The 20,550-nt window shown below is 40.9% G+C and overlaps 2 long non-coding RNA genes across 2 annotated transcripts in view; both read left to right on the top strand.

Moving 5' to 3' along the window:
- Positions 1-9,219: 9,219 nt before the first annotated feature.
- Positions 9,220-20,550, top strand: part of LOC116562385 — a 47,856-nt gene continuing 36,525 nt past the window's right edge. Inside the window, exon 1 of the long non-coding RNA XR_004273908.1 lies at positions 9,220-12,186. This is a non-coding gene — a long non-coding RNA (uncharacterized LOC116562385). The remainder of the gene's footprint in view (positions 12,187-20,550) is intronic.
- The window catches only part of LOC116562386, a 15,156-nt gene continuing 9,878 nt past the window's right edge, over positions 15,273-20,550 (top strand). Inside the window, exon 1 of the long non-coding RNA XR_004273910.1 lies at positions 15,273-15,286. This is a non-coding gene — a long non-coding RNA (uncharacterized LOC116562386). The remainder of the gene's footprint in view (positions 15,287-20,550) is intronic.

The raw sequence follows: 20,550 nt of genomic DNA, 5'->3' as shown, positions 1-20,550 counted from the left end.
ATTTCCTTTTGACTGCCCTTTCAACTTAGGAGCAAAGCTGTGCACTGGCTTCAGAGACTAGAGCTCTCTATTTTTTGCCTAAGAACTTAAATCTAAACCGAATTTGGTTTACCCAGTCTATTTTTATTTCTCGAGGAGGCAATGCAACAAAGTCATCAAAGAGACTGGGTAGGGGTGAGTGAACCAAATCAATCAAATGAGACTACTGCCGGGTCCAACGTCTCAAGCATTCCAGGACACCATGGGTGATGGTGGCAAGTTTCTGTCCCTGGGTCCCAGAGGGCCCTCTTCAAGGGAGTATTGTCCTTGACAGCACCATGGCTGTGGGTTGGGGATATGTCCTGAAATTTAAGCTGTATAAAATCATCTTGATGTTAAGGGCCTCTGACCCAAGCACACCCCAGTGATTAGACATGTGTCAGATGTCAAAGCCTGAAGAAGCACAAATTCTAATACTTCTCAATGCCTTTTAATATGGGTTATATGCCTACATCTGTCTTATAGCCCATGGTGCCATCCAGGGAGGAGGCAGCGGCAGTAGCAGGAACCTCTGCAAGCACAGCCTTTGCAAAGGAGGGCTCTGAGCACAGCGGAAAGGACCCTAATGCATTTCAACTGCAGCCAAGTTAGTGGTTTAGACTTCATAAACATGTCTAAAATGTTATGACTCTTATCTTTATGCCATGGCATTCCTACCCCAAAGGATAGCTATTTAAAAAATGAAATATATAAAAAAATTAAAACTCTCAATTCAGCAAATAGTTTAAGAAGTTTCATGAGAAGAAAAATTGATTCATCAGTTTTTTGTTGCTTGACTTTCTTTTGACCTTCTCCCGACCTTTTCCTAAACCATTACACATCTGGGATGCACAATCATTTACTAAAAGGGTGAAGGCAATATAACCTCCTTGTGATTAAGAATAAAAATGAAGTGGAATGGAGTTCTTCACAGTTTTACAGTTTTACTTGACTCAGGGGTTGGAGGTAGTGATCAGGACCTAGAAAAGTTTCTATTATAATAATTTTCTTTAGTATTTGGTATTGAGAATGATGGGAAAAAATCAAGAGATATGATTAACCCATGAACCTAGCCATATTTAGTTAAAGACTGCCCTAGCCCTGTAAGTTATTCTGTGATACTATCTGCAATAAATTTAAATAGGCTGTTATTACCCACATGTGTCAGTTATCTATTGCCACCATGATGCTTCATAAAAAATAAACACAAATGTTCAGTGGCATACAATAATAGATATTTATAACTCATGCATTTGGAATGCTTAGCTAGGCAGTATGCTGATCTTGTCTATGCACGTTCACATATCTGGGGGTAAATTGGCTGTCAGCTGGTCAAGGTTTCCCTTGAGTGGGATGATTGGGGCAACTTGGCTCAGTTCCAATTATCTTTCATTCTCCAGTGGACATATTCTCAAGGCAATGACAAAAGCACCAGAAAGAAAACTTCAATGTACAGGACCATTTCAAGTCTTTGATTGTGTAATATTTCCTAAATTCCATGGGACAAAGCTAATTTTTGAGCCCAATTTTGAATGGTGGAGCAGGTTACCTTATCCACAGTAGGAGGACATTACAAAGTTACCTAAAAAGACCTCATTAAGGGGATGGTAAAAACTGAGGTCCATATACCAGGTGATATTATGCTGCGTAGGGTTGAATTCAGTATGAATTGTTTACCAAAGCTAATATCCAGTGCAGATCCAATCATGAAGACAAGCTGTGCAAGAAAAACAGGCACCTTGGTGGCTGGTTTTCATAAACCAAGGCAGAAGAAATAAGTTAGCATCAAAAAGTGGTCAGGGCTGGGTGGTGGCTTACTCCTGTAATCCCAGCACTTAGGATACCAAGGCAGGTGGATTGCTTGAGCCCAGGAGTTCAAGACCAGCCTGGGCAACATGATGAAACTCTGTCAGTACAAAAAAAATTAGCCAGGCATGATGGCATGTGCCTGTAGTCCCATCTACTCAGGAGGTTGAGGTGAGTGGATTGCTTGAACTCAGGAGGTCAAGGTCGCAGTGAGCAATAATTGTGCTGCTGCATTCCGGCCTGGGCAACAGAGCAATTGTCTTAAAAAAAAAAAAAAAGTGGCCAGAAATGTCAATCCTTCCTAAATTGATCTGTATATTCAATACAGCCTCAATCAAAATCCTAGCAAGATGTTTTGTAGAAATCAACAAGCAGATTCTAAAAGTTTTATGGAAAAGCAAAGTAAACAGATTAGTGAAAAGAATTTGGAGAAAAAAAGCAAGGCTAATCTAAAGACTTAACTGTAAAGCTATAGTATCAAAACCATGCATATTGGTGAAAGGATCAACGAAAATCAATGGAATTAAATTGAATCCAAAATAAATCCACAAATATAAGGATAATTGATTTTCAACTAAGGAACCAAGGAAATTCAATAGAGGACAGTTTTATTCATCAGGTGTCAGGGAAACAGATACCTATATGCAAAAACATGATTCCCAACCTGTCTCTTGCTTCAAATACAAAATCAACTCAAAATGGAACATAGACCTACATGTAAAACCTCATAATAAGAAATTTCCGGAGGAAAAGATAGGGAAGAAACTTTTGCAACCATGGATAAGTGCTACTTTCTTAACTAGGTCACACACACAAAAATAAGTAGGACTTCATTGAAATAAAATGTGCTGTTCTTTGAAATCTACTGTTAAGAAAAAAAATAAATAGATAAGCCACAGACTGGGATAAAATATTTACAAAATGTGTATATTATGAAAGACTTGTTTTCAGAATATATAAAGAACTCTGACCAATAATAGTAAAAATAAACTAACAATCTAATTTAAAAAAATGGGCGAAAGAATTGGACACTTCAGCACAGCAGGTATATGGAAGACAAATGAACAAATGAAAAGATACTAAACAGTATTCATCATTAAGGATATGCAAATTAAAAACAGTAGAATACTGCTGTTCCTCATTTTAACAATTGAAATTGTAAAATGACAAGGTCAAGAGCTGATGAGGATGCAGAGTAATTGGAACCCTCAGGTATTGCTGGTGGTGAGGCTAAGTCCCACTTTAGAAGTCAGTCTGACAATTTCTTACAAAGTTGAAGGTCACTTACATGACTGAGCATTCGGATATTTACCCAAGAGAAATAAAAACATAAACCATTTGAGTATCCACCCAAGAGAAATAAAAAATCTTCGTGTTTATAGTGGCATTATTCATAACCTTCAAAAACTACAAACTACCCAAATAACTGCTGCCCAGTGAATAAATGAACAGAATTGTATCATTGTACATTGATACAATGGAATACAACAGCAATTAAAGAAAATAACTTGTGATATGTGTAACAACATGGATGAACTCAAATGCATAATGCTAAGTAAAAAAAAGCCAGACTTAAAAGACCACCTGCTCTGTCCTTTCATATGAATGACATGCTGCAAAAGGCAAAAGATAGGGACAGTGATTGCCAGGGTGTGAGAATGGAGAAACAGGACTGATCACAAAGGTGCAGAGAGAATGCTGTAGGTCCTGATTGAGGTGGTGCTTACACAGCTATATGTGTTTTTCAAGATCCGTCGAACTGCACACTTAAAAGGGGTAAATTCTACTGTATATAAAGTATACCTTGAAAAACCTGACTTTAAAAAAAAAAGAAGCCAGGGAAGCAAAAGGCAGAGCCAGATACGTCATACATCAGTAGGTGTATTGCTGAAGCCTCCATTCCAGCTGCTGGGCACATGCTGAGCCGCGTGCCACCTTTTCTTAGTGTTTTCAGTCAAGAGCTATTGTTAGAAAAGACATCTTGAACCAAAAGCTGAGACATTTTAGTACTCCTTTACCCAGATTCCTTTTCCAGAATGTGTCCTGCAGAATAAATCTTAAATTACTTAAGCATTGATGATGCCTCTGCGCAGCTCTCGACAGCAATAGATATAAGAAGTGCTCACTTTCTGAGCTTTGAGGTCATGTGTCTAACCCCTTCTGCTTCCCTTTAGAAAGAGTATGTGCTTGGAGCAGGTTGGTCTGCCACACCTGAGCATTCCACACTCTCCGTCTGCAGTCAAATCTCTGGATTGGTAAAATTGATTATTGAGGAGATGATAACAAGATGCTTGACTCCAGATTCCACAAACTGCCTTGGTCTGTATCATAGGATGTATCTCAGGCCGTACCCCCAGGAGGCCCATGGCGGTTTAGAGGGCTGCCTTGTAGAAACTTTTGGTCAAATCAAGTCACATGCTAAAGAGAAGAAAGTGGCTAACTTTTCGAAGTTGCTGAAACAAATCCTTCTATTGAATAGAAGCCACCCTGAGTGGTTGCTCACTCACTATACAAAAGCAGCCTGGAAGAAATCAGGGTCTCTTCTGAGTTCCTACGGAGAGAGGTCAGGGTGTCTAGTCTAACTCTCTTACTCACTTTAACCACCAAAGGATTTACCCTCAGTTACGATTTGCCTTTATGGCAGCTGATTGGTGGTAGTCTAGAGGCAGGGGAAGTAACTGCCTCACTTCCCAACTTTCAGTCCTATTGGAAGGTGACACAGCTGTAGTTTTACCCATCTGGAATGCCTCCTTGCTCCAAAGGAAGGCCAAGGGCTGCAACTTTTGTTTTCAGGGGACACCTTAGGTGTTTGGGAAGTCACATACCATGTGTCATTCTGGTAAGAAGGTGATTGGTCCAACCCCCTCTTACATAGATGAGGAAATGAGCCCTTGAGACCTAACTATAAAGCCAGTTAGTAGCACGTGGTGTCACTAATTAAGCCTCCTGATACTCAATTATGTGTCTCATCAGCTAGCTCCAGACTAAACTAGGTCTTTTGCTTCATAATTTGCCTAAGAAACAGACACAACACACACACACACACACCCCACACCACACCACAAAACAGAGAAAAATACAACGACCATGCATCATGTACACGATATTAAGGAATCCAAATCAATCCTCCTTCTACTGGGGTTGTTATTAGAAGAAAATAGTAGAAAAGAAAGAAGTCTTAAGAGTCCAGGCTTGGGAGTGGGCTGTTGGGATGCAAAGTAATCTAAAGTACTCTGTGCCTCAGTTTCCCCATTAGTACAAAATGGATGATGATAATATCTCTACCATAAGGTTGTTACAAACATTTAAACTGGTTGTTACATGTAAAATGCTTAGAATAAAGCCTGGCACATCAGTGGAAATTCACTATTACTCTCTCCATTGGCCTGAAGCTGGTGGCTTTACAATTGCAGCTGTTGGCATACCAAAGAAGGTAGCTGGTGCAGCTACCTTCTTTGTGGCCCTTCCCTTTAGACCAAAGTAGCACCAGATAGTGCAGTAAAAGATAACGCTCATGTTAGAGAAAACTGGTTCTTTACCTTGAATAGCTTCCCATTTGTTCTATGCAAGGTTGGTGCTATAATTTTTCAAAGTATCTGCAAATTGCAAAAGTTAAATAACCATATTTAACTTTTCTCATATAAATGTGGTGGTTGTTCTGGAATGAGATTCAGCTTCCTGTTTGTATGCTTGGGCATGGTTCACAGCTTGTCAACAGCTGTCTTCAAGCACACAAGTGTCTACCCTGCCTAGCCTGACTCTCCCAGACGTGGCCCTAGGGTATTTGGAGCCATGCAGTCTCAGAGTATTTCCCTCCCTCCCTCCCTTCCTTTCTTCCTTTTCTTTTTCTTTCAGCCTCAAAGTCCTGGGCTCAAGCAATCCTCCCACCTGAGCCTCCTGAGTAGCTGAGACTTGTAGTCTCACCATTCCCGGTTAATTTTTAAAATATTTTTGTTGAGAGAAGGTCTTGCTATGTTGTCTAGGCTGGTCTCAAACTCCTGGGCTTAAGTGATCCTCCCACCTCGGCCTCCCAAAGTGCTGGGATTACAGGCCTGAGCCACCTCACCCAGTTATTTTTCTTTAATCAATGCAATTCAGCTTTCTGCTGTCCCCCCCAGGAGTGTGAAGGGCTAGTGTCAGGATGTTGCTGGAAATATTAGGCTGGATCATTCCTGTAGTGGTACTGGCTGAATGACCAATAGGTCTTCTGCAGCCACTGGAGAAGGCAGCTCTGACCACTTCCCAGGATGTGCATCTGACTCCGTGGGCTTCACTCAAGTTGTTGGCCTGGTTTGAATAGTAAACACTTGAGTTTATGACTTCTAGATAATATTTCACTACAGCAGCCAGAGCTCAGTGTGAGCAAAAGGGAAAACCATGACATATTTATGGTTTTTCTCTGGCAGTGCCTTAGGACTAGAGGATGGTACATTCTGGAAGGTGCTGGAAGTTGGGCCAGTAGAAGCTGAGAAGACATGAATAAGGCACTGATAGCATCTGCCACAGTCCCCGATAGGCCCATTCTCATCCACTTACATCCCACTTAAGTTCAATCTGTCTTGTCACTGATTCTTAACAGGGGTGACTGTTGATACTTTTAAAAAGGAAAATAGTCTGGGCACATTGGCTCATTCCTGTAATCCCCAAACTTTGGGAGGCCAAGGCCGGTGGATTGCCTGAGGTCAGGGGTTCAAGATCAGCCTGGCTAACATGGTGAAACCCCATCTCTATTAAAAATACAAAAATTAGCCAGGCATGGTGGCACATGTGTGTAGTTCCAGCTGATCCAGAGACTGAGGCAGGAGAGTTGCTTGAACCCAGAAGGCAGAGGTTGCAGTGAGCCAAGATTGCACCACTGCACTCTAGCCTGGGCAACAAAGCAAGACTCCATCTCAATAATAATAATACTCACAATAATTACTGCAGAAAGATTAGTGGGCCAGGCTGCAGTTCCTACACAGAAGCTGGTTCCTAGGTTATAATTAATATTTGTGATCCCAGGCCTTAAAGTCTGAAGGGTCTAGACCCCTGAGTTACCTCATCTCTGTCAGTCCATAGTTCCTTAACTGCCCATTTGATTACTACCAGGAAAGAAAACACCTAGAGACATTCCAAGAAATCCCCTTAAGAACCAGGTATGCTCCCTTATGCCTCTATAATATGACAGCTACTCTATCTTTTCCTGATAATCAGGTAACTTCTTTTTTGTCGGTTGCTCTTATAGGTGTGAAGAACCCAGAGTAAGTAGATGGCAGCAGTTGCTTTAGGGCTATGTAGTGCCTCCTGTGTCTGCTGGCAGAAGAGCTCTCTGTTTCCCTATTAGAAACCATAATCTCTGGTCCAGCAGACCCTAACACTGGGGGGTGTGGGGGAGGGGGAACAAATTCCCCAAGTAGATCATGGGAAGTGATAGTGTCAGAAGCCACTCCTACTCTTACCCCTTGGTTCCTAAACCCATGAGTTCTTCCTACTGGGGGCATTGTACCCTCAACAACATTGATCTAGACAATATGCCACATTTTGAATGACAGCACCCAAACCCTGCAAGTGGCATTCTCAGGCTGGAACCTCAGTTGTACCTTTAAAATACCATTCCAATTTTCTACTAGACTGGCAGCTTTAGGATGATACAGTATAGCGTAGGACCAGTGAATACCATCACTGTGTGCCAATTATAATAATTCCTTCCCTGGGAAGTAAGTCTGTTGGTCCAGGAAATGTTAGGTGGGATCCTGAAAAGCTAAATCAGACCCTCTGTGAGTGCTCAAATATCTTTCAAATGCCAGTGGTATTACAGAAGCCAATCCATCAATATCCCATCAAAATCCATCATGAATGCTACAGTACACAGGGTAATTACCTGCCACTTCTGTCCCATCCAAATCTATCAAAATCTATCATCAATGCCACAGTAAGTTGGAATTTGTCACCACTTACCACAGGCAATAGGATTTGCTTCTTGCTGCTTGACAAGCAAGTACTGTAGCTCTAGACTGTATCCTAAGGATCTGCTTCCTAGCATTACTTCTGGGACCAACTGTCTTAGCGTGTGTTCCGCCAGAAGCAGATGCTAAGCAAAGTTTTTGAGTGTAAGTAGCTTAGTGTGTAATTGACCCTAAGAAATATCAGTAACAGGGTGGAAAAGGTAGACAGGGACAGTAAGGCTGTCTATAAAGGGCATGTTGTCAAATGAGCTTTGGCAACTACGGGCAACTGGAGCTAAATGCACTAAGGGGAACTCTGGAACACCAAGCCGTGCACATTCCTGAGTTATCTCTTCTGAGAGGCGAGGAAGCTGCGGTATTCATTTATCAGCTCCCATCTGCCATTGGCAGAGGCAACTCCTGGGGGAAGAAAGAGGGCTATTAACTCCCCACACTTCCAGTTTGCCACAGTGTATAGGGACTGGAAAAACTGGGGGTAGGAGAAAACTGTCAGGCAAGACTTACAGGTGCTGGCACTCAGAAGTTGATCCTGTGTGCCTGGATGCGGGAAAGGCTGAGACCCTGTGGGAGTGGCCTGCCACCGTGTGCAGGAATTATATATGAATACCAACGAATAGTTAACATTTATTGAGTGATTGGTATGAACCAAGGGCAGCTCTAAGCGCTATATGTGTATCTCATGTATTTCTCACAGCATGAGAATAGTAATAGGGGCTACCTGTTACTACCCTCATTTTCCAGATGGAGAATCCGAGGCTCAGAGGTGGTAAGCAATTTTCCCAAGGTCATTCATCTATTTAGTGGAGGTTCTTAGATTCAAAATCGGGGACTCCTCATCTTTCCAGAACATGGAGGACTATGATGCAACTGATAGTAAGTCACCAACAGACACTGGCTGAGTTAGAGTTTCTTTAATAGCAAAGGCTTAAACATCACAGAGGCAGCTAAACAAAGCAGAAAACCACATAGCATGCTCTTGGTTGTAGGTACTGGTTTGCCAGGTGTCTGCGTGCTCATGAGGATTTACAGCTGCAAATGAGAACAACTATCTGGAATTAGACTTTCAGCAGGCATGAGAAGCTACTCTGTTCCGTGTGCACAGGCTTTTCAAAACCTCCACATCCCACCCTTATGCTATCTAAAATGATTCTAAGGCCTCTAGCTCTATATGTACCCAGCACATTTCTGAGGATTGATTGCAAGATTGGATGAATCAGTTGTCAGTTTTCTAAGTGTAGTGTCATTCAGCAGGTCTAGGCTTCAGACATGCATGAGGTTTTTCTTTCCAAGGGGAAGAATGAGGAAGTGAGGGTAAATCTCTTGACGCAAAGAAGCCTTAGAGAGGACACAATAAGAACTAGAAATGCAAATGTCTCAGAGGCCAGTCAAGTATCAGAAAAAGAGGAAAGCAGGCTCAGTGCAAGATAATAGGGAGTAGTGAGGACTGTGGCAAAAAGGCCAGCACATTCCCTGTCTAAAAGTGGCAGCGGCTACTCAGCTCAGCCAAGTACAGTAGTATCCCTTTATCTACTAAGATATGTTCCAAGATACTTCCCTTCCAGTGGATGCCTGAAACCATGGATAATACTGAACTCTCTACATACTGTGGCTTTTTTCCATCTAATAACTAAGACAGCTACTAAGTGACCAATGGGCAGGTTGCATCTATGCTGAACAAAGGGGTGATTCACATCCCAGGCAACACGGAGTGGGACTCAGAGATTTCATTACCCTACTCAGAACAGTGTGCAATTTAAACTGTATTGTTTATTTCTGGCATTTTCCACTTAATATTTTCAGACTATGGTTGACCACAGGTAGTTCAAACTAAAGAAAGTAAAACTGTGGGTAAGGGGGTACTACTGTTTTACCGCTTGGGAATGTGGCCCATTGCTTTCAGATAATCAGTAATTGCAAAAGTTGAAAATACGAAGTTCTATGGGTAGTTTTCTAATTTTCAAATGTCAGTAGCTAATTTACAATTATTTAAAATACTATGTGGGATAATTTGTGAGCTCTGTCTTAATGTTTGTAAGACTAATTGCCACTGGAAATGGAATTCTGCCTGGCTGTGACCCCTCAGTGATAGAAATAGAATCCATAAGTGGTAGTTACAGAGAAATAGGCCTTGGTTCAAAATAAGAACACATTTCCTAATAACATTACTCAAAGGCAGAGTGTTCTGCTGTAGGGAATGAGTTGCTCATTTCTATATATGTTTAAGGATCAGTTGGTTGACATCTTTGCCAGAACTGTGTAAAGGAAGACCAGACATCAGATAGATGGGATGTTAGCCTTCACATCTCCCTTCCAAACCTGAGCTTCTTTGAATCAAAAGCACTACTTCTTCACGAAGGTTTTAATTCAAGGCAGACTGGGCATTCAGAATGAGCCTTTTGGTTTTACTTTCTGTGTCATACATAGAACACATGTGTGCCATTTCTGGTCTGTTAATATAGGATGGGATTGGGATGACTTTTCCAAGGGAAAATGTTTCAAAGGCTGATTATTACTATTTTAGACTTCCTATCTCTTGGGTTTGCCTTGCCCTGAGTTGGCCTGTGCTTCTTCAAATACACTCAGCAAGGTTCAACTTGGCTTGGCTGTGTCTCTGCTGGTATTATTTTCTATGGAAATAAATGCACACAGACTCTGATAATTTATACACATTCAGATGTAACCATAAGGAGAAACCAACACTTTATATTTTTAAATTGCCATAAATCTGGGATCTGGAAATGAACAATTTTTCTTCCTCTGAATACATCTATTTCCCAATCCCAATATTGGTACTTTCTGTACCTTCAAAAACATTGACTATATCAATATAAAACTGAAAATGTGAACATTTAAGCAAAAACAATTTGGCCAATTAAACCAGATACAACAATTAATTCAATGACAAAAATAAGTCAAACAAGTCAGCTTTGGCACATGGAGGCATTCAAGACACCAGCATCTGTTTTATTTTTGACAGCCGCGTCTGGTCCTTATATATTCATCTAACACTTTCAGTAGATCTTGACTTCAGTATGAAACTCGCTCACATTTTCAAATCTACAAAGGACAGATTTTAACCATTATTCTGAAAATGCTTTCCTTTCCACGAGAAAATGAAGAGGAAAAAAGACTGCTTTATATTAAAATGCTTATTTCAGCCTTGAAGATAAGCCCTAGCCATTCTCAGATGCTGAAATACTTTGGTTTGGAAGATCTTTACTACATGGTTCTTGGCCTGGAGCCTCATCATGCTAGAGAATCCACTCGAATGTTCTGTTTTTCAATCATTTGTTTGCAAAGTCTAATCTGGAAGGGGAACTAATATTAAGAAGCTTTTATGTGCAAGGGCTGTGCCAGGCGTTTAACATATACTGTCTTGTTTAACCCTCACAACGACCTGGTGGGGTGGGCATTTCTATCCACATGAGAAAGTAGGCTCCCAAGCTTCAGAATCGAATCAGAGCTTGGGACTCAGGGCAACCAGCTCCAAGATCACACAGGTTTTTGTTTGTTTGTTTGTTTGTTTCAGCATTAAGACAAATGATGGGGGAAAGGAGAAAAGAAATCTTTTGTAACTTAGGTAATCCAAAATAAAATTTCAGGAACCATTTATGAAACTATCTCTTTGAATCATAATTCCAGTTACACACTAAATATAACCTTAGGGAGACTGAGTAAAAACATTTATTGATTAGCCTTACAGTAAATTTGTGAGATTTAAATTTTCTAAATCTTATTGCAGATGGTACTAGCTACTGACTTTGACTTTCGGCTGTTAGACTGATCATTAACAAATAACTCCTGAACCCACATCAACTTTGAGTGAACTTTGGTATTTTTCTTTGCTCTGATTTGTTACCATCTACGTCCGCCTTCTTTGGTAACCCCGATGATCGTTCAAAGTAGGACTTTGAGCAGATATCCTAAGGCTGATATCCCAATTCTGCGTCTGTTTTTTTCCTTGAGGTTTAAACAGTATGTTGAATCAACATTCTATCAAGAGCCTTTTCAGTGCTTTCTACCAAGAAGTTCTTAGTGAGAGCTGCATTCAGTTCAACTTTCTTTCTCGGTTCCTTTCCCTACCGTGGTTTAGTGTGTTGAAAAATCCTTCCGCATCAGCATTTATGCAACATATAATTTTTTTACTCTCATCCAACAGGCACATTTGGATTTACTATTTCACTTGAACAGTTGGTGTTTACTGGCAGCAACAAGAACAAAATTTATAGCAGCAAATGGAAGCTGAACTCGCATGCTGGCTTTGCACTGAAGAACTTTGTGTTTGCCATTTCCTAATTGTGAAAACAGTATGTCCAAGATTTTGCAGTCATCAGCATTCTGATGTAACGACTTCCATCTGGTCAAAGGAAGGAATTCAGAACCGCTATCTCCTTTAGAATTCTACTCCAATGCAAAGGTAATGCTTAGGAGAATGTTGGAAGTCAGAAGAAATTCACACAATACATTCTGGAAAGTGGCGATCACGTCCACTTTTCCAGGGGATAATTTTCCTGAAGAGCAAACAGGGCTAGGGAGAGAGTTTGTCAAGATCTTCTTAATGAAAGCAGCTTTAACTGGAGCAAGATGATAGGATTACTTGGAGGTGAGAGAGGATAAAGAAAGCAGGATGATTTGTGGCGCGTTCCAATCGGAGGTAATAAGAAGTCAGAGATCCACAGAGACCACGCAATTGGAGAACAATACCGAGGCAATGGAGGCCAACAACGTGGTAATAAGAAGCGGTTTAACATCCCATCTGGCATTCAGAATTTGGCGCTGGTTATTGAAATATGAAGCTTCTGATGGTCCTCATACTCCTGCAGTGACCTTCCTTGCTCATTAGCCAGGAGTTGAAGCTGAAGGAAATGTAGCATGATATCTCAAATGCTTGCTTTGCATTTTTTATATTCATTGATTCAACAAATATTTACTGAGTGCTAGATTGTATTTTAGGAATGGCATTAGGTACTGGAGATGATAGGCTAACACACATTTCTTGACTACTCATTACAGATAATTACATAAGAAACACAAAATATGCATAGAAGAGTCCTAATTTTGAGCTCAAACAACCCAGGAAGAAGACTTTTCTATAGCTAACTATCTTTATGCTTTATATTAATCTTTTTCTTCATACTTTATAGTCATCTTTTTCTTCCTGAAATGAGAAGGGAAAGAAAACAGAATTCTAGAAATATCCTTACAGCTGCCCTTCACTCTATGGAAAAAGTGAGCTCTTCACAGGAAAGAGATTCCATCCATGATCTTACAGTTCCTAAACAGTGACAGCATCATGGACACATTTGTTCCTAGAGTCATAAGCCTGCATACAGTAGGCATTCAGTTAATAGGCACTGATTGGCCTAACAGAGGAAGCTGGGCTTGATTATGAAATAAACTAAGCTATGAAATCATGCCTCCTAAAAGCTCATTAAAGGCAGAAACATGGGATGGGGCCTGTAAGGAAGTTGCCTCCCGCCTGCCTCCCTCTTCAGATACACATAATATGCAGATGTGGAAAGGACCCAGACTCTGACCACATGTGGCCTCCAGGACTGGGCAGTAGGGCCTTGCCCCCCTCCCTGCACCTCATGGAGACTGTGGGCTCTGTCACAGAACTGCTGCTCTGTCTCTGACCCCCCTCACTCTCATGCTTTGTAGGAAACTTAAGCTGTGAAACCACAAAACGCAGTGAGGAAGGGGTGAACTATTGCACATACTCAAGCTAAGTAGTCTCAGTTTATTTCATTCTTGCAGGATCATTGCGGGATGGCATATGAGTCCTGCTTACTGGTGAGCCACTGATCGCAAACTCCCTTCTCACCTCTTCCTCGGATCCCACCATGCCTGAGGTCTAGGGCTAGAAGCGTTGTTTCATCCACATTAATTCAGGTCTTGGGCAACGTGGCTATTTTCTGACCTGTCTGCCTTCCCACTCTAGCGGTGAATTCTCTTCCTGAGAGCTCAACTCCTTCACTGTCACCCAGCTTTTTCCGAGCATCTCCAATCTATCCTGCACATCATTAGAAATGTTAAACCTAAAAGGGAAAGCCATTCTGTCAATGTGTTTATGTAACAGGATATTAAAATGAGACTTTTCCTGTTGTCTCAGTGCTAGCTGACATCTTTGAGCTGAGAAAAAATGTTAAAAATGCGAATCTATTCTCAAGAGATGTCATCTGCTAAGGAGTGACCAAAAACATGGTCCAATAACCCTGAAACTGCCGCTCAAATCCCAGCTATATAAGGGGAGACTTGTAAATTAATGAAGAGGGTGAGGGTTTCATCAGACAGAGCTTACAGGCTACTGAAATGCTTCCTCTCCTCTCCTATGTTTTCCCCTCGTCCTACACAAAGAAGGTGGGGGGCGCTAGAGAATCGCTTGAAGAGCTGACCTGGAACCCCTAGGCTTTGGGGAACACAAACGGAATGTATTAGTGTCTGTTGCTGCTGAAACAGATTAGCAGAAATTTAACAGCTTAAAAATAGCAAAATTACGACCTCACAGTTCTGTAGGTCGGAAGTCCAGTGGGCAGGGCTGATGTCTGGGCTTCAAGCCTCACAGGGCTGAAATCAAGGTGTTGGCCAGCCTGCACTCCCTTCTACAGGTTCTAGGGGAGCATCTGTTTCCAGGCTTCTGCGCGTTGTTGATGGAATTCAGTTCAATTTGCTTGCTGGAAAGAAGTCCCTTTTTCCTTGAGGGCTGTCAGCTGGGGAATGCCATCGGCTCCTTGCAGCCTCTCTGATTCTGGTACAAGGGCGCCTATGTCTCAGAGCCAGCGAGACAGTGTGGAATCCTTCTCACGAGGCCGCATCTCTCTGACTTCAGTTGGGAAATGTTCTCTGCTTTTAAAGACTCATGTAATAATTTTGAGCCTACCCGATAATCAAGGATAATCCCCTCATCTCAAAATCTGTTACCTTAACCACATCTGCAAAGTCCCTATTGCCATGTAATGTAAACTATTCACAGGTTCTGGGGATTAGGGCAGGGACATCTTTGGTGGGGGCCTTATTCAGCCTACCACATAGAGATTAGTACCTGAAAAGCCAGAAGGTGAGAAGCTAGATAGAGCAGCTGGTGGCAGCTAAAGGAGAAAGGGGGCGAGAGCTGGAGAAATCGAACTTCCTCCGATGCTCAGCAAACGGGCTGTTGCCCCGGAGGACTCGGGAAAGGGAGCTGGGCTGTCTGCAGAGAATGGGGCTCCACTCAAAAGGACCGCCAGGAGACGCAAGGAACCCCAGCAGGAGGAAGTCAGAGGTGGGGAAGGGGAGGTCATAAGCTGGAGGAGACACGTGTGGTAGGAAACTGCAACAGAAGCTCCCTAGTGGGGGTGTTTCAGAAGAACTCTGAAGATGCCCCTTGAGAAAAGCATCAGCCGGGCTGGGCACAGTGGCTCACGCCTGTAATCCCAGCACTTTGGGAGGCTGAGGCGAGCGGATCACGAGGTTCGAGACCAGCCTGGCCAACATGGTGAAAACCCATCTCTACTAAAAATACAAAAAATTAGCCCTGCGTGGTGGCACTGTGCCTGTAGTCCCAGCTATTCGGGAGGCTGAGGTAGGAGAATCGCTTGAACTCAGGAGGCAGACGTTGCAGCAAGCTGAGACAGCACCATTGCACTCCAGCCTGGGCAACAAGAGTGAAATTGTGTCCCAAAAAAGAAAAAAGAAAAAGAAAGAAAAGAGAAAAGCATCAGCCATATAACACTATCAAATCACAACCTGGCCTTTTCTTCCTACTGCTGTTCCGATGTGAGAAAACCCAAAGGCAGCAGAAGAGCCGAAGAAGAGCAGCAGAAACGCAAGGCAGGGCTGCGGTGCCCCGGTGCATCTTGCTGCTGCCCTGCAGCTTCCTACTATCTGACCATGCACTGCTTCCCCTCCACACCCTGCTCAGGTGGGGCTAGGCTGGGAACACAGAAAGCTTTGAGTTGGGTGAGCAATTGAAGCTTTGATTAGGCTGAACTGGACCTTCAAGATCTCAAAATGCAGAGTATTTGTTAGTAACTGAAAGATGGCATAAATGTTAGATCGGGCTAGGACTTTATCGCCAAATAAGGAAACAAGTTCATCAGGCAGTTCTAAGAAAAGAATAGAATTGCTTCCTGCTTGCCCTTTTTTGTTTATTTAGACCAGATTCACAAATTCCCTAACCCTTCTCTAGCAATGTGCAGGTTCTGATTAAACCAAGGGCTGTCTCAAAAGACGGGCCAAACATCTCCATTAACAGGAACTCAAAACCCTTGTTTCATTGAAATGTTTTGTTACAGCTTAATGACCACAGTTGCAGAGCCAGAATATTGAGTTTTTATATATTATTTACTGGAATAATGCTCTCTTGGTACCACATTGAACATAGTAAATTCTCTGATAATTGACACTATACAGAAAGAGTACTTTGACTAATCAAAGAAGGCTAATGTTTTTTGATCTCTAATCCTTGGGCTACGTTTACCATGATGTCAGGGAAAGAGCATTAGACTAGTTATTGTTCTAGAACTGAGTCTCCCACTGTATACACATGGGCAGATCATTTTATGTTTTTGAGCATCAGTTTCTTCATGGGTAAGGGGTAACAACAATGTCTGCCCTACGTTGTTCATAGGATTGCAGGGAGAATCAAATGACATAATGGTCATGAAAATACATTTCTAAGTTGTAATCTGTATATATAATAAGGTATTACTAGTAATTGAACATTTATATATATTCTGTAACAGGTTGTAAATTTTTAAAGAGACCTAGTATACCATGCTTAATGGACTGTTTTTTGAAAGACACATCAAAAACCGTTGACAATAATTACCTCTAGGTAGAGACATGATGAGAGTAATGGGAAGGAGGCAGACTTATTTTTCACTCAATTTCATTTTGTATCTCTTGAATTAATACTATACACACACACACACACACACACACACACACATACACACACATTGTGCATTTAAACCAATACAATTTAATAACTATTTGAGCCATTAAAGAAAAAAGATATATTTATTCTGAATAATAAATTGAAAATCTAATCTTTCTGTAAAATGGCTTTTTAGGATCTTTACTACTTCAGATTTAAGTGAGATGATTTTGTTGATGCAACCAGCACAGAACTTGGCACACAGGGGGTATTCCAAAAGTGGTAGAGCACTTTGCCTTGAGGCCATATCACATGACTATCCACTCCCAGTGAATTAGCTATATACAAGGATATGGTTAATGGGTTGCTGGATATTAGAAAGTTTATTGGATTTTACCAGGATGTTGGACACAGATGGTAAGTGGAAAATGCCAGAAAGTTGATGAATCATCTGGTAAACCAGTGGAAAAGGTAAATGGAGCCAGAAAGAGGCCAGAGAGGGCAAAGAAACAGAACAGGTCTGGAGAAAGGCAACTACACTCATTATATCATGTAACCCACTTTTCAGTTGCTGATGTTTCCAGAATGGTAAGTACATTTTGCAAATTGGAGCTATTCTGATCTTCATGTTATTAAATGCTTACCAATTAACAAATAGCATGAAATCTCATTAGCTAGGCTGTGTGGTTGGTTTGGTTTTTTCGTTTTGTTTTGTTTTTTCAAACTGACTATTTCTTTTTATTTTATGGTAAGGAGCAGCGAGTCCATAAATCAGAACACTTTATGGGAAGTTCTAACACTTAGCCCTAATGCCAAGACTGAGAATCTGATAGCGTAGCTATTAAAAATTAAGACCCCTGAAAGACTTCCATTTCTGCTAACAGAAGTGCCCAAGGCAGCCAGACACTGTGTCTCCCTTTCTGCTTTAATGTCGTTGCATCAATTCTGCTATTCTGTTATAAAGCAAGCACCTAGAATAACATTTACAAAGCAGGCAGAACAAAATCAGAACAAAAACTCGAACTATCAGATGCAGAAATCACCACCGATGCTAAGACACTGTAGGTAATATTGACATAGCTATGGTATAATTCAAAATCTTGCGGCTCAAAGTGTGGTTCTTAAACAGCCTCATCAGCATTACTTGGGAGCTTGTTCTCAATGCAGAGCCGAATCTCAGGCCCTCCCCCAAGGCTTAAAGAATCAGAATCTTTAGTTTTCAAGATCCCCAAGTGATTTCTGTGAATATTGAAATTTGAGAAGCACTGATTTAAGTGTATCAATGTGCTCCAGATTAAAAAAAAAAATGTTGCAGATGAAAAGACAGCAATTGTTTTATCTCAGAAATGAGAAATAGTCAACTTCAGATTTTTCCTTGAGAATAAATAATACATAAATTCATCCCAAAACATAACATGGAAACACATTTCCAAAGAAAAGGCTTTGAGACAGTGGGACCATTTGGGAGCCATGGAAATTTAAAGAAGGAAATAGAAGAAAAAGAAGATCAAAGATGGAGGCTCTAAGTCTTGGCAACTGATTGAATGTAAAGTCCAGTGAAGATTGAAGGCTCCCCACTCTGTTGAGTAGAATGAGGGGCTATTGGCTGAAGAAGGCATGTACCAATTAGTGAGGTGCCAACAAATGGTGCCCCAAAGTAGGACATTTAAAACCTGGGATTTTTCTTCATGGGATAGTCTGTTTTTTGAATTGGTCATTCTGTTTGACACAAAGAGTTGCTTTTATTGCTTTCCCCACCACGGGTCCTTGATTTAAAAGGAATCATCTATCAAACACTCTCTTTTGCTAAATAAGAATGTTTCCCCATTTTTATTAATTGAAGTGCTTTTGACCAGTGTGCGATAATGTGTGCGACCCTTAGATTTGCTGTAATTCTAGATAGAAGCAAAGAAACTTGATAATTTAGTTGGTGTAGGAAGTTTTCCATGTATGATTTTGGTTAGAAAATAACTCAAGGATTTCCCTAATTGTGCACATGAACAAGAATCCATTGCTAAGCTGAGTGAAATTTCTCAGGACTAAGGTAAGAAGAAGGACTGAGGTCAACAATGGGGCTATAAAATAAGACTTTTCCTACTGTTTCTGCAATGAGGTCTTCCCATTAACAAATTTAGTTGAAGTCACTAGGAATTAACCTATACACCTGGAAATGCTCAGACCTGTCCCACTTGGAAACAAACTGGAGAAACAGTAGACATCAGCAATCAGCGGGCAACTCTTTATTTTGAATTTGGGAATAATAAAATGAAGAAAAATCATTAGTAACTGTCACTTGCAATGTGGAAGGCCCTCACCATTCTAATTGCAGGGGCCAAGCTATAATCCATTACCATGAATAATTTCTTCTGGAGAGTGCCTATATAGTAAACCAGACTATCAGGACTCTAGCCAGCTTTATGTTATGTTTTTGGTGATTTAAGGAATTCTGTTACAACAGATGACATTTTTGAAAGTGGAAATGTGCATACACGGAACCAAAGTCTTAACTCCATGAGTAATTTTTAGTTGGCAGATGTGCAAATTCTTCTTGAGCATTTAAGCATGGAGATTTTTAGTAAGGTTTTCAATTAATAAAAAATCTGAAAACTCCTTCTTCACAGAATAATGGTAATAGGTACCTAAACTAGCTAAAAGATTGAGCTCTGTGTTGACACGTTTGGAGAATAATGTGGCAGTTGTTATGTTCGAATGCGTATTTGGGTCCCAGCTTGAACAGATAGGAAACAACTGTTTTAAAATCTCTTTTCTCTGTGTAGGTTTAGGGGCAGTCATCTTGGAGTTGAGTCGTGCTTGTGGATTTTCATGTGTTACAACAACCAGGTGAATATGCTGCTGTGGTTCAGTATCAGTAGGAATTAATACGTGGTTTAGTTAGCAAGGTAGCATTGCGTCACACTAGACATCACTTTAGACAGTTTTACAAGGAAAGTGGAATTACTTGAACATGGCCACTTGAATTAAAATATCTTTTACAATCTCTCTGTTCCTTTTGAACTGATGACAAACCTAGAGAAGCATGCTAAAACAAGCTGACCCGAAAATCACATTCTTCTAGTTCTCACTTTGTAGAGTAGGCGCAATTCAAATATTGTAGAATATCTGTTGACCTGGGGATTTGTTAACAAAGTTGAAAAACAAGCAAATTATAAAATGGTATTATGTAATAGATAAGATTTTTATGGCTATTTCAGTGGTCTCATTGGTTCCTCCTCCTGGGATGGCAGCTGATCCTGGGCATGCTCTCATAGTGATACAGAAATACAGGAGCCCAGGCCAACCTCTAGACTTGGAACCATGACATCATCCCTTTTGCCTTATTCTTTGGGCCAGAGCACGTCATGTGACAAGCTGAGAGTCAAGGGGCTTAGATATGGCCTCAAATATGTTTCCATGTACTTTCTTTTTTTATTTCTTCCCTTCCTTCTTCCTATGCCAGCCAAACTTGGGAAGATCTTTAAAAATGAGGCTCTTGCAAGTCTAATGACTAGATCAGGGAAGGATCAGGCTGAAACATCCTTTAGGTGAACCAATCTAGTGCTTTGCCTCCTGCATTTTGGGAATGTGATACGTATATGAGACCACTACTAAACTGCAATGTGCACCCTGTGTGAAAGACACACGGATACCATACCAGGTTGTTAGACAGTTTGTGGTTGTTATTGTTTTATTCTCATAGACAGCAGCTATTTAGTTTACTTAACAGATAAACAAATTCTCAAACTAAATTCTATCCTAATATTCTTCCTAAATTTATCCTGTAGGTATGTTGGACCACTTTCTCACTTATTTCTTAACAGAGAGGAAGAAGAACTGGTCATAATACTCTCTATATTTAATTTGACATGATACATTTTTTTTCAAGATGAAGAATTTTTTTTTTTTTTTTTTTTTGAGACGGAGTTT

Source organism: Sapajus apella, unplaced genomic scaffold, assembly GCF_009761245.1.
Source record: "Sapajus apella isolate SASKATOON/1434 unplaced genomic scaffold, GSC_monkey_1.0 scaffold32, whole genome shotgun sequence".
NCBI classification, from domain to species: domain Eukaryota; kingdom Metazoa; phylum Chordata; class Mammalia; order Primates; family Cebidae; genus Sapajus; species Sapajus apella.
Note: the sequence above shows the minus strand (reverse complement) of the source record. Positions and strands in the feature narration are given on the sequence as shown.